General features: G+C 55.3%; 1 protein-coding gene across 2 annotated transcripts in view; it reads left to right on the forward strand.

The window, feature by feature from the left end:
* ATP2B2 (ATPase plasma membrane Ca2+ transporting 2) overlaps positions 1 to 13,150 on the forward strand; it is a 354,796-nt gene that overhangs the window by 90,072 nt on the left and 251,574 nt on the right. For both annotated transcript variants that reach the window (XM_006151983.3, XM_006151984.3), the window contains exon 2: positions 914 to 1,001. The gene's annotated coding sequence lies outside the window, so the exon portion shown is untranslated. The remainder of the gene's footprint in view (positions 1 to 913; positions 1,002 to 13,150) is intronic.

Genomic DNA, 13,150 nt, shown 5'->3' on the forward strand with positions numbered 1-13,150 from the left:
TGTGACGACGAGGGCCACAAGACGAAAAAAAAAAAAAAAAAAAAAACAAAACAAAAAAAAAAAACTCTCAAAAAAAAGAATAAAGAAAGAAAGAACAAATGGAGTTTTTTAAAAATCATAAATTTCCCAAGGACCGAATAAACCTGGTGGAGTTGGAATAAGCAGCTTGGGCTCTGGCAACATTGCCCGTCTGGTTTAGACCATGCACTGCAATTGTGGGGCTTTGGGGGAGGCCGGGGGAGGTGTGTGGGACCTCCCTGTACATTTCTTCGCAACTTACTTTGAATCAATAACTATTTCAAAATAAAAAGTTACGGATGGATGGATGGATGGATGGATGGATGGATGGATAAGTGGATGGACAGAAACACGGACTGACAGGCAGACCAAAGAAGGCTGACGATGAGATGCGTAAGGCCCAGTTGACTTCTTCTGCTGTGCATTGAACACTGCCAAGAGCCCCAGAACAGAGCCATGCTCTATGTAGGGACTCTGCACAGAAACCCCGGGCCGTGGTTTAGTCTGTAGCCTACACAGGGGGAAACAGAGGCTCACTCGTCCAGAGAGGGGGTCTCGGGCTCTGCAGAGCACACCTGGGGCTCCGCCACTCGGCCTGCTATGGCAGGGAGAGCCCACCCTGACCCCTGCCTTCAGGTGACCTTGCTACCCCGAGCTGCGCTTGGGCCTGGAAGGAGTGGCGGCTCCCCCCGCCCCACCCCAGTAGGCTGTCTCAAGGTACAAGCCAGGGGCTGGGTGCCCGCGTGGCTGGAGCTGCCCAAGAGGCAGGCAGGAGAGTGGGCATGTCCTCTCTTCATCTCTGTGCTCACCCAGACCTGGCCACGAGGACACTCCTCCCTGACTGGGGTCACATCGAGGCACCCACCCTAACCAAAGCCTTCTCTCCCTTTTACAGAGCTGAACTTCATCACCCAGAGCCAGCGAGTCATGGGCCACATTTTCCACACCCTGACATCTCTCATTTAACCAGAAGACGTGGAGGGGTGAGTTGGAGATGGGGGTTGTGTTGCAAGGCAAGGGTTTGGGGTGTGAATGGAGGGTCGCTGAGCAGGGGGGCAGTGCTGCCAAGCAATTACCGTCCCTCCGCGGTCCTGTCGGGAGCTGGTTTGAGGAAATCCACGGATGGCCTCTTGCATTGGAATTGGAAGTGTGGTGTAGACCATGGAAGAGGAAGGCTGTATCTCCTCCCACTGTGGGTAGTTGTGAGTCCAGGGTCTGCCCCATCCGGTCACTGGCACTGGGGAGCCCAAGCAGATCTGACGCTGCCTCTGCTCAGGGAGGACAACCTGGTGGCACATGAAGGGCCGGCAACCTCACCTGGCCTGGGTTCGTTCTTCGACCTTCTGGGCTGTGCACGGAGCCTCAGGGCTGGGTGGCCAGGAGGGCTCGCTGGGCCAGTGCTCAGGCCGAAGAGAGGACAGTGCAGCTGGGGAGCAGTGTATGATGGGTGGTCATTAACTCGGGGGCTCGGGACCAGCAGATGGCATCGTGGTTACATGGCTGGACTCCCACACAGTTGACCGCAGTTTGAGTCCCGGACCTGCCAGCTTAAAACTCATGCCAGGTGCGTGTGCGTGCATGCCCAAGATTCATAGGGGAAAATGGAGGAAAAGGGATTGTATTGTGGCCATTCCCTTGGCAATGATAGCTCGCTTTCTGTCTGTCTGTCTGTATGGCAAGCATATGCTCTCTGTAGCAAAACTCTCAAAGACAAGAACTTTGGGGGGTGGGGAGGACTGGGACCAGCAAATGGCATACTGGTGACGTCACTAAACTTCCACATGGCTGACTACAGTTCAAGTCCTGGACCCAGTGGCTTGAAAATTATGCCAGGTGTGGGTGCGTATGTATCCAAGATCCCAGGAGGAGAGTGGAGGAGAAGAGATTGCAGCTTGGCCATCCCCCTGGGGAGTGATTTCTTGCTTTCTGTCTCTCTGTCTCTCTCTGTCTTTTGGCAAGTACACATGCCCTTGCAAGAGCAAAAAACCTCGTCCCCCAGAAAAAAAGAAGTTCTCTAAGCCAGAGCCCAGAGCCATCATCTCCTCCGCCCTGCAATTAAGTAGCCCTTTTCACAGAGGAGACAGACCCAGAGAGAAGCAGCTTTGCAGCCGGGATGCAGCTCTGAGGTTCTGACCGTGCCAATATAGTTGGTCTCCTGCTACCTCTGGGGCCTGCCCACCCTGAGGAAGAGGAGCAGCCCCAGACCCTGCTCGGGGGAACAGACAAGTGGGCTGGCTCCACGCCTCTCTCCTCCACCTGCAGCGATCACCCAGATATTTTGCTTCATTGAAGTTTGGTTTCTTGCCCAAGCACTTTGGGACTCACCAGATTGTTTCTAAACACATTACATAATTGCTCACATATTTATTTAATGCCGTCTCTTGAATATTAAAACGACCGATAGTATAGAACAGAAACACGGGCATCTGAACCCATCAGCTTTGACAGGCGTGGGTGGGGCAGGAGGTGGAGGACAGCCATCTCTGAGTTATCCGTGGGGGACGTGACACCTTCCTTCTCCTCCTCGAGACGGTAGAAAGGCTTCCATGCCCGTAGTTGGCAACCACCGTGAGGTTCAACCTGTTTGTTACATAATAAAGACTCCCATGATCTTGTAAGGGAGGCCCGAAACCGGGGCCTGGCCACCTGTTTCTTTGCTTACAGGTGTGTACTGAGAGCCTCTCTCTGCAGTCTCCACTGTCCTTTTACTCACCCCTGGGGTGCCCTTGAGAATAGGACAAGAGACCCCTGTCCTCGGTGGGGCAGGAGAGGGCTGTGCAGGACCCGGGTAGGTCCAGTGGGCAGAGGAGCACTCATGGGCTTGTGCAGGCCGGGCATAGAGGGCCTCTGTGTGCAGTTTGCATTGTGATCTGCATGCAGAGGCCAGGCTACCAGACTGGACGGGTCTAGAGAGCAGATGATTGTGAAGAAACATTCCCCTGCAGCAGGGAGAGGGCAAGGGTGAGGGATGAGTTGGATCACGCTGCAAGGCCTGGGGTGCTGGGGGAGTGGACAGTGAGGGCACAGGAGAGGCTGCCTGGCCCCAAATAGTCACCTTCTAGCTTCAGAAGTGCTCTGTTCAAGGTGACCCTAAGTTTCTCCTAGGGCAGCTGCTGCGGGTCTGGCCTGACCACCAGTTGCAATCAAGTCACACCGATCTCAGTAATAATATTAGCACCTAGGGGTTACTGAGCCTCCGCTGTGAGCAGACGGGCACCCTCGCCGCCAGTCCACTACATATGTAGTCATATCATCCCCGTTCCCCAGAAGAGGGACAAGAGCAGTTACATCAAATGCCAAGGGTCGCTCAGCCAGGCAGTCACAAAGGGGGGATTTGAGCCTTGTCTGCAGGACTCCACACAAACAGCCTTCGATCCCTGGTGGCTGATGGTCACAATAATCATTGTCAACCCCTGGACACAGCACTTACTACAGGCCAGGCCCCCTTCTAAGTGCTTTAAAAATATTAACCATGCTGTCATGGCTTAGAATGGGGCCTGGCCTGTAGCAAGTGCTATGTCCAGGCATGATCACGGTCCCCGTTTTACAAAAGAAGAAACTGAAGCACGAGGTGTTAATTCACTTGCCCTCGTTGGGAGTTGAACCCAGGTGGTCTGATAATGCAGCCAAAGTGGAGGAGGCAGCATCTGTCAGGACCCACCACCCTGCATGGCCCCGCATTTCCAAGTGTGGGGTCAAAGCCACCAGCTGCTCTACAGTACACGGAGCATCCTCCCGGGCCAGGCGTGATCAAGCCCTGGATGGCCATGAAGAACTGAACTGTCCCCACGAAGGCTCCTCTGACCTCCATAGGTCAAAACAGAAGAGCCTCCCAGAGCCTGACCCTGCTGCGGCCGAGATAATCCCAAGACAAGTCAGCCTGAGTGGAGAGACGTCAGCTCCTCAAAGAGATGCTCAGGAAATCCCATCCCTGTCTTCGCCAGCAGGAGCATCTCAAGAGAAAACAAAACAAGAGAGGTTAATTGAATCAGAAAACGTTTATGGAACTTGTTTGACTCCGAGTCTGTGCCAGAACACCCAGAACATCTGTAGTAGAAACCCCTTTCAAATAAAAATGACAGGCATTCTTCCTCATAAGTAAGTGCCACTGGCAGAGTTCCCATGGCAGAGCAACGTGTGAGGAGGTCACAGCCGACGCCAGTTTATAAAAGTCTTCCCTCTTTAAACTGTGGATAGAAATCCCCATTAGCGAGGCAACACTGTGGACGCAGTGCATGAGAAAGTGCTTTGGAACAGGTGACAGCTTGCTCAGATGAGGACTTGCCTTGTGCTCAGGGATTCCTACACAGCTCATCCTTCCAGAAGGTTGGACTATGTCTTTGCAATCCTGTTTTCTTGGTGAGAGAATCAAGGAAAATAGGAGCCCTGGTCAGATCTCCCCAGAGTCTGAAATCCAGGGGACACAAAGCAAAGAGGTTGAGTTAACACCCCAAGGCCCTGGTGACAGCTTGTGGGTGAGGGAGAGCTATTCAGTAGTGTCAGCTGGGGGAGGCGGCGTGGTGTGATGGGACAGCTCCACTGCAGAACTCCCCCCTACAGGGCAGGTCTCAGTGGTGCCATCCTGGGCAAGTCATTTAAGTGTATCCCCTCCTCATTTTATAGTCTCTAAATTCGAGTTGTAAGCCCTTCCTCTTGAGTGCGTTGGCAGGATTAAATGAGCCAGAAAACATGTGCCTAGCACGGACCCTGGAATAGCAGGGGTTGCTCAGCCCATTGTGTTTTTTTCTGGTGGTCTCCCATGGGAGAAATTGCCTTTCATTGTGAAGACTCTAGGCCACTCTTCTCTGGGACCTTGTCAGTCTTTCAACTGACCCAGCACTGGGAAAGGAGATTTACCATCTCTGTTCTTATGTCAGAGCACTGGCCCACGTGCTGGCAGGCTCGGAGATCAGAGTTGTATTGTCACACGGTTCTGGAGACCAGAAGTCCAAGATGGTGGTGTCGGTAGGTTCATGCTTTTGGAGATCTGTGAGGGAGGAGCTGTTCCTCCCCTCTCTCCCAGTGTCTGTGGTGTGCTGCGACCGTGGCTCCTTAGCTTGTAGGTGCGATACTGTAATCTCTCCCTTCGCTCAAGGTCCCTCTGTGTGTGTCTCTCTGTGTTCAAATTTCCCATTTTGATAAGGCACCAAATCATATCAGGTTAGGGCCTCGTTTTAACTCAATTACCTCTGTAAAGAGCCTACTCCCTAATAAGGTCCCATTCTGGGGTGCTGGGGGTTGGAGTTATGTCTCCTTCGGGGGAACACAGCTAACCCACAATACCACCATAACTAAAGCTGATTCTGGATAGACCACCAGCTCATTCCCATTTGATTTCTCAAATAGATTGTGAGTATTTTACACCATTTTCCAAAAGAGTAACAACCTTCTCAAAATCACCGATGTCTTAGCCTCCAGGAGATTTCTAGAAACTCTTGACCTGAACAGACTCCGGGCCAGGCTTCTTGGGGCGGCGTCCTATGGAAGAACCAGTGGCGGTGAGCCCAAGCCCTCTCTTGGCATGGTTGTGCAGTGAGCTCTGGGAATGCAGGTTCTCAGCTCTCAGGGTTAGCAGAGGCAGGAAGTGGGTGTGCACTTAGCTGCTCCTGGACAGGTGGGTGCTGGGACTACCAGGACCCCTTCCAGTCTTGGTCTTCAAACGGTGAGGGACAGGGACTTCCTGTCTGCTTTTCCCTGGAGTGGAAACGCCTTTTCTCCGGGGTGCTCTGAAGACCAGGGAAGTGCCCCATCCCCTCTGCCCAGTCATAGGCCTGCTCTGGGTGAGGGCCCGCACTGGGGTCTCCGCCTACCCTGGGTCTCCACACAAGAAGGTAAGACCTGCAGGGGAACCCGAGCCTGTCGCTCCCTATCACCCCTGCTTGGCAGAGGTTCCAGGGAGGTGAGGGGTCAGTGGTAGAACCCCCCTTCTTGCCAGCTCCCCATTCCCTCCCCTCATCTCAGGGATCTGGGGGAGTAAAACAAGCCCCCTCCACCCCGCGCCGCTTACACCAAGAGCCAGGAATCTGGGTCCCTACTCTAAGGCCAGCTCCAGGACTGGCCATGCCACAGCACTCGCTGCTAAGAACGAGGCCTGTGGCTGGTCGGAGCACCCCAGACTAGACAGGGCACATCTGTGCTGGGTTCAAATCCCTGTGCTCCCATCTTGGTCTGAGCTCTGGGGCCCGAGGCAAGTCTCATCGCCGTCCAAGCCTCCCTCTCTCCATGCACAGAGGATGTATCTGGGAAGGGCCTTGTTCGGGGGTTGGCACACACAGCCAGTCCTTCTCCACTCTCTGGCCTCCCGTGTCCTCCCCTGCAAAGGATGAAGTTGGGCCAGGGGGGTTCCAGCCAGCTCTGTGTGGCTCTTGGGAGCAGCCTCCAGGGAGCTTGGGGTCTCGCTGGGCAGAGAGAGCGACCACCACCCCCAGAGGCCATGGTGGGACTGCTCTGCCCAGGACACCCGCTCCTCTCTCTTCCCCCTTATGCCTCAGGGTGCCATGGCAAGGTGCCCAGAGCCTCTGACCCAGTGGCCAGTCATCCAGAGATCTCCACATCGCCCTCCTTGGGCCATAAACCTTCTTCTCCCTGTCTTTGACAAGCTCCCCGTCCTGCCCCCCTGGAGCCCAGTGACCACCTGGGCTGCGGTGTCAGGACCTGCAGCTGCCAGACCAGACACTGCCTGCCCATCCCCAAGCCTGTCTGGAGTGTTGGAGCGAGGGCGTCTTAGCAGGCACCCCCTCCCCTGGCACCTAGTATGGGCCAGGTCTCCTAGTCAGCCCAGCCGTGCTTGTCCAGTCAGGTGGATCACTCACTCAGCTGGCCCAGACCGAAGCCCAGAGGGCAGAATGGCTCTTCCGGAGTGGGGACCGGAGGGTAAATGCCTCAGGGACATTTATGTTTCCAAAGCAGAGCTGCAGGGGACGGAAGTGCTTAACGGAGACAGCGAGTACACCGATGGTGGGCTCGGGGTGCCTCCGAGCCCCTCCTTCCTCTGCGATTTCTGTCCTGGGGTGAGGGCCAACCTCACCACCTCTGAGGGGATTCTGCACCAGGTGAGGACAGAGCAAAACACGCCATCTGTCTTCATGGAGTGGGCCCACGGCACAGTGGCCGGAGAATGAACTCGAAGTTCCAGTGTGGCTCTGCCCGGTGACCTCAGGCATGCGGCCTCCCGTCTCCACTCCTTGGTGAAGAACAGACCTGTGACAATCACGTCGCAGGTTGTCATGAGAGCAGAAAACGCTCCTGTAGGCCCCACGGCCACCGCCCCTGCCCGCTCCCAAGTCTTGGCCCAGTAGGTCTGAAGGGGCATTGCGGTGCCCCCGTCCCTGGGCTGCAGCATCGTTCAGACAGGCTGAGCCTGACTTCATGCATCCTGACTCAGTGGGGTCCCTGCCCCCTGGGCCGTTCCCCGCACTTCTCTGCTTCCGCTCTGGTGGGCGAGCACAGTGCTCAGACCTGGACAGACCAGCCGCTCGCTGTGGGCTCCCTCTCCGGGCCTCAGTGTGCCCATCTGAAGAGTGGGCACAGCATCCCTCCCTCCGGGGCTTCCATGGGACTGGTGAGGTAACCGAGCTGAGTAAATGGTCAGGGGTATGTGCCGGGCCAAGGCCCCGGGGCGCAGAGGCAGGTGGGCTCCCAGGCATGGCTGAGCTTCCTCGGGTCTCACTCTCAGCCTGCCTGGGGCTGAGCATCCCCCTCAGAGTCAGTGGGAGCCTAAGCAGGGGCCTTACGAGGCCGAGAAGAAGCCATGGAGGACCTTATGGTCAGGAAGGACCTCAGACCGCCTCCTGGGCCCCACCGATCCTTGTCTGGTCTCTGCATCATCTTTCTGGTTTATTCCGGGACCAGAGCTCGCTCTCCAAGGTGTGGCAAAGAGCAGGGGTGACGTACTTCCTGCCCGGGCCTTGATGTGCGGACAACCCCACACACCTCCCTGGCCACTGTGACTCCTACTCCAGACCCAGGCCAATGGCTGGAGGTACCTGGTGGCTTAGGCTGAAGGGCAAAAGATGGCGCTTGGGTCTCCTCACCCTGCTTCCCTGCAAACGTCACAGTGTCCCTCCCCCTGAAAACTCATTGCCCCAGTCTCTGTGTCCCGGTGGCACTTCTGAAATACCTTCAAGGCAGAATGTATCAGATCGTGTCTGCGTGTGTTTCAAGTTCATTCATTTCTTTCACAAGTGGAAGAGAGTGAGACAGAGAGGGTCTCAACCCTGTGATCGACCCCCCCCCACCTTTCAACCACCCCCAGATAGTGGGCACATGTGTGCTGGGAGACTCAGGGAAGGCTCCAGATTTGAACCGGGAACCTTCCTTTGAGGGATTGCCTCCCAGATCATCACAATTTATCACTGTGCCACCACCTGGCCCCTCCTCCTGTGTTCTCGGGGCCGTTTATGTCATTACCTGTCACACTAGGACTAACCCTCCCCAGGAAGAACAGGACCACACAGAGAGCTTGGGCTATCGACTTAAATAGGGCTGACCTCGAATCCATACCCCGCTCCTCCCTAGCGGGGTGACCCAGAGGAAGTGATGAACCTCTCTGAGCACACAGGTCCATGACAGCGTCTTCATGATCCTCTCTCCCCACCGGAGGCCAGAGGCTAAGGCTCCCTCACCTCCGGGTCCCTGGTCCCTGGTGTGCAGTCAGTGCTCCGCACTGGAAGTGAAATAAAGGAAGCGCTAGGAGGCTGCCGGGGGGGTTACGTGGCGAGGTCCCAGCTGGGGAGTTGGCTGCTGGAAACAAACCCACACTACAGGCCTGGGGAGTCGGCAGAGTTGAAGTCAAGAGCAGAGACAGAAAGGTTATGAAAATACATCGCGGTCAGCCCTCTCGGCTGTTAGTGAAGGAGCAACAGACGTAAACGTGCCCCGACCCCCCGCGCCGCAGAGCAACCTCGCCGCCCTGTAATCATCTCGCCAAGGACCGCCGGGATGGTCCCTGGACTGTCTTTGTTCAACAAGGAAGACTGCATAAACCGTATTTTAAAAAGTAGAAGGCTGGGAAGCTGCTAGGTTGACTAAATAATATGTTTGCTGCGTAGATGTTCTGTAATTTGCCGGATAGAGTTGTGATTAGCAAAATATCAGTTCATTTAAGAGTGAAAAAAAAAAATAGTCAGGGCAAGTTTCTTATACCTAAAATATTTAAAATAAAAACGAACATCAGCATGCAGAAGGGAAGGTTATAGTAGGTGGGAAACTCACTCACATGGAAATGCTCCTTCTCCAGGGATGTTGGAAGAGAGCAAATGGTTTCTTCCTGCTCTCTGTATGTGGGGAGACTGTCAGACACAGGGCCAAGAAATGCAATGGGAAGGAGACTCTGTTACTGTTTTTCTCCTTAATCCAGAGAGGCTTCCTGGAGGAGGTGAAATTCCGGGCTATTTGACCCAGGCTCTCCCTCACTCTTCCTGGCCTGGCTTCTCCCCAGCCATTCATACCCACGTGACCTGTTTTGTTGGCAGCCTCCCTTTTGGGTTGGGCTAGATGCACGCTCCGCGGCCACCACCGTTTCCTTGGGTCCCCAGGGCCACTCTTCTCCAGCTAGTTGTACAGCTTGTCCTCAGAACAGAACTTCCAGGTAGCCAGGGCCGAAGCCAGGTGCTGCTGATAGGATCGGAAGCCTCATGCCCAAGTGAATGGCGGCCCAGGAGGAAGCCCAGGGCAGGGAGCAATGTTGACCTCCCACATTGCATTTGGCAGGGAAGGCGGCCTTACCCTGCATGGCCCACGGCCCGAGGCCAGCCACGCTCCCGCCCCTCCCCACCTAGCCTGAAAGGGATCCAGGGCTGTGCAGGTGTGGCCATCCGCTGTAGTCTACAACGGCCATCGCTGTGAAGCCCGGTGGCCAGAGTGGGGCTTTGTGTCCTTGGCCTGGGATCTGGCGGGGACACCGGGAGAGTTGACACCATCTTCAGCCCAGGTAACGGGAGGCTGGGTTCACTGGGTACTGCCAGAGGCCCGGGCTGGCTGCCCTCGGGAGCACCGGTCTCTGGCATGGGGTATTGCTAAGATGGAAACACTTCGCCCTGGGAAGGACCCGCAATTGGGTCCCAGCTGGGAACGTGGGTGGAGGGTGAGGCCTGGCCCCGATGAGCCCTTTGGGAATTCCGAGGCGCCCTGCCAGGGAACAGTTTCTGCCCTCACCCAGATCGGCAGGAGCTCTCTTCCTGAGAGCTGTACAAGTGGGCAGGAGGGTGAGCTCCGGAGCCGGACGGCCCAGGTTCCAATCCTGCTACTGCGTGGCCCTGGGAATGTCGACTCCGTGCCTCGCCTTCCTACCTCGTAAAATGGGTGGTGGTCACCTCCGTACCCCATGGGGCTGTTGTGAAGAGCAAGTAACAGATGTCGCCCCGAGCACAGGTGTTAGCCTGAGCATCACCACCACCCCCTTCTCCCTGGCCCATGAGACCAGAGACGCCTTCAGAGACAGCACAGTCAGCACTGGACAGGAAGTAGACAGACCCTCGAGGCCACCTGCCTGCTTCCCAGAGCAGACAACGCGGCGATGGTCTCATACAGAGTCAGGCCAGGGCTCGAATCCTGTGTTTTCATGTATTATACTTGGGAAGACTCAGACAAGTTCTCGAGGCCTGGCCCCATTTTTTCCTGAAGGGGAGACAACAAGACCTGCCTTGGGGCCGCTGTATAAGGAGAAACCTTCGGATCCTTGGCCAGGGGGAGCCCCTTAGGGAGAAGGTAAAGATATCTGAGAGGTACAGAGCTCCTCGCACCCCTCAAGAGGCTCTTTAAGAAGAGAGAGATGGGACCCCAATGTCTACCAAAGCTTCCCCAGGCTTAGACGGGTCTGGGGGGCCATTGCCAGGGGGTCTTCTAGTTCAATTAACAGGTACGAGCCATCTCTGCAGGCTCTCTCCGAATCTTCCACCCTCTGCCTTTCCTGGCAGAGAGGCTGGGAGAGGAAGGAGGGGTGGGGTTTGCTTTAAAGAGAAAGAAGTATGTACCTATTTAATAATGCAGATATTACACGGGCAATAATAATGCTTGCCACTTATTGAACCCAGGCTATGTACCAGGCCATGTGCTGACCGTTATATTCCTTGACTCCGTTCATCTTCCCTGTAGGCTTATTAGGAGAAAATATTATACCCACTTTACAGATGAGCAAGCCAGCAGAGGTTTTTCTACCCACCGTGAGGGATGACAGGTCCCAACCAGGTGACACATGAAATGCGAGTCTGATTGGAGCGTGGTAGGGCGATGAGGGATGATAGGTCCCAACCAGGTGACACACAAAATGCGAGTCTGATTGGAGCGTGGTAGGGCGTGCTAGGGACTAGGGCAACTTGGAGAGTCGTCGGGGTGCTTTTTACTGAGACTTGGTATATGTGTGCTCGAGTGGGACGCGTGGCCTGGTCTTAAAGGGAGCACCTGACTTCTCCCGTGTTTTCAGCTGTGGGCCCAGCAGACGGATCAGAGTCAACAGAACATTGTGAGTAGCTCAAACCTGCTGCTTCTGTGGGATTCAAATGGAATGTTTTAAAAAGTCACTCCACAAAACTGTCACAGCCAGGAAGAGCCCAAGGAGACAGGCCAGCTAAACAGAATGTGGACAGGATCACGGGAGAGGAAAAGGACATTAGAGGAAAACCAAGAACATTCTCACCAAGTCTGGGCTTTAGTTAGTGCCGGCGTGTCACTATGGATTTGCTAATTGTGAGAAACGTGTCGTACTCACGGTAGGACGTTGGTAATTGGGAAAAGTATGTGTGGGGTGGACAGGAGCTCTATACTGTACCACAGCCTCAATTTCTTTGTAAATGTAAAACTGTTCTAAAAGCAAAGGGACATGCAGCAGGTGGTGCGGTGGTTAAGGCGCTAGACTCCCACGTGGATGACCGCAGTTCGTCCTCGGACCTGGTGGCTTGCTTTCTCACTTTCTCCCTCCCTCCCTCCTTCCCTCCCTCCCTCTCTCTCTCTCTCTAGTGAGTACATGTGCCCTATAGTAAATTTTTAAAAATAATAATAATTAATGAAATGAAATACATTTAAAAATAATAAAACTGGAAGGTTACTTTTAAAAACACACACACTCTGGGACCAGCAGTTAGCGTAATGGCTATGTCCCTGGACTCCCATGTAGTCGGCCACGGCTCAAGTCCCAGACCTGGTGGGTTAAATTCTCACGGGGCGCGTGTGCGTGCGTGCCCAAGATCCCGAGAGGAGAATGGAGGAGAAGGGATTGAGGAGTGGCCATCCCCCTTGGGGGGTGATTTCTCACTTTCTGTCTCTCTGTCTCTGTCTGTCTCTTTGGCGAGCGCACGCGCCTTATAGCAAAAACCTCTCGAAAAAAAAAAAAAAAGCCCACATACTCTGCAAATGCCCAAGCAAAATATGTCCATGGGCTGCATTTTGGCCTCTGTGCGCCATTGTCTGCCCTTTAGTAGTCTAATGTCTTTGCTTTACAGACAGGAAAACTGAGGCCCAACCAGGGACGTCAGGGTATCAGTGTGCTGGCGGGCTCACCCCTGCAGGAAACGTCAGGGTCCGCCCGGCCTCCCCTCTGCCGCTGCCTCCTGAGCTCTGCTGGCTGCCAGTTGGAAAGCAGCTCTCTTACTGGCCTCTGCCCCAGGGAACGTGTACTTGGGCAGTTCCTGGTCGGGGAACAGGGTGCCTTCCGCCTCAGCCCTCCCACTGGGATGCAACTGGGGCAGGGCACCTCACAGGTGTCTCCGAGGCTCCGAGCCCAGCACGGGAGTGACTGGAGCACAACGTCTTAGTCGAGTGAGGCATGGATGGGGGAAGCGAAGGAACGAATGAGGGAGGTGGGCAGTTCGGGGACTTGGGGATGTTATGGGGTACCAGGAGCTCCGCTGTGCAGTCAGGTGGCCCTGTCTTGGCCACCCCTAGTCCCGTGGCCTTGGAAGAGTTCCATCAGTGCTCTGCACTCCATTTCCTCCTCTCAGATGGCACTGATAGCGGTGCCTGGCCTTGCAGTGTGGCCGAGAAGGTTACAGGGCTTGGCTGACAGAGAGCGAGGGACGTGGTAAACAGCCCCGAGAGGAGGCCGTGATTGCGTTCCTGCCACTGGCAGGGGGGGGCTTGGGCAGGGGTGTAAGACCCGCCACTCCCCCGGACAACAGGGGGGGGAAGGCACTGCGCG

This window comes from Tupaia chinensis, unplaced genomic scaffold (assembly GCF_000334495.1).
Source record: "Tupaia chinensis unplaced genomic scaffold, TupChi_1.0 Scaffold000333_1, whole genome shotgun sequence".
Classification (NCBI taxonomy): domain Eukaryota; kingdom Metazoa; phylum Chordata; class Mammalia; order Scandentia; family Tupaiidae; genus Tupaia; species Tupaia belangeri.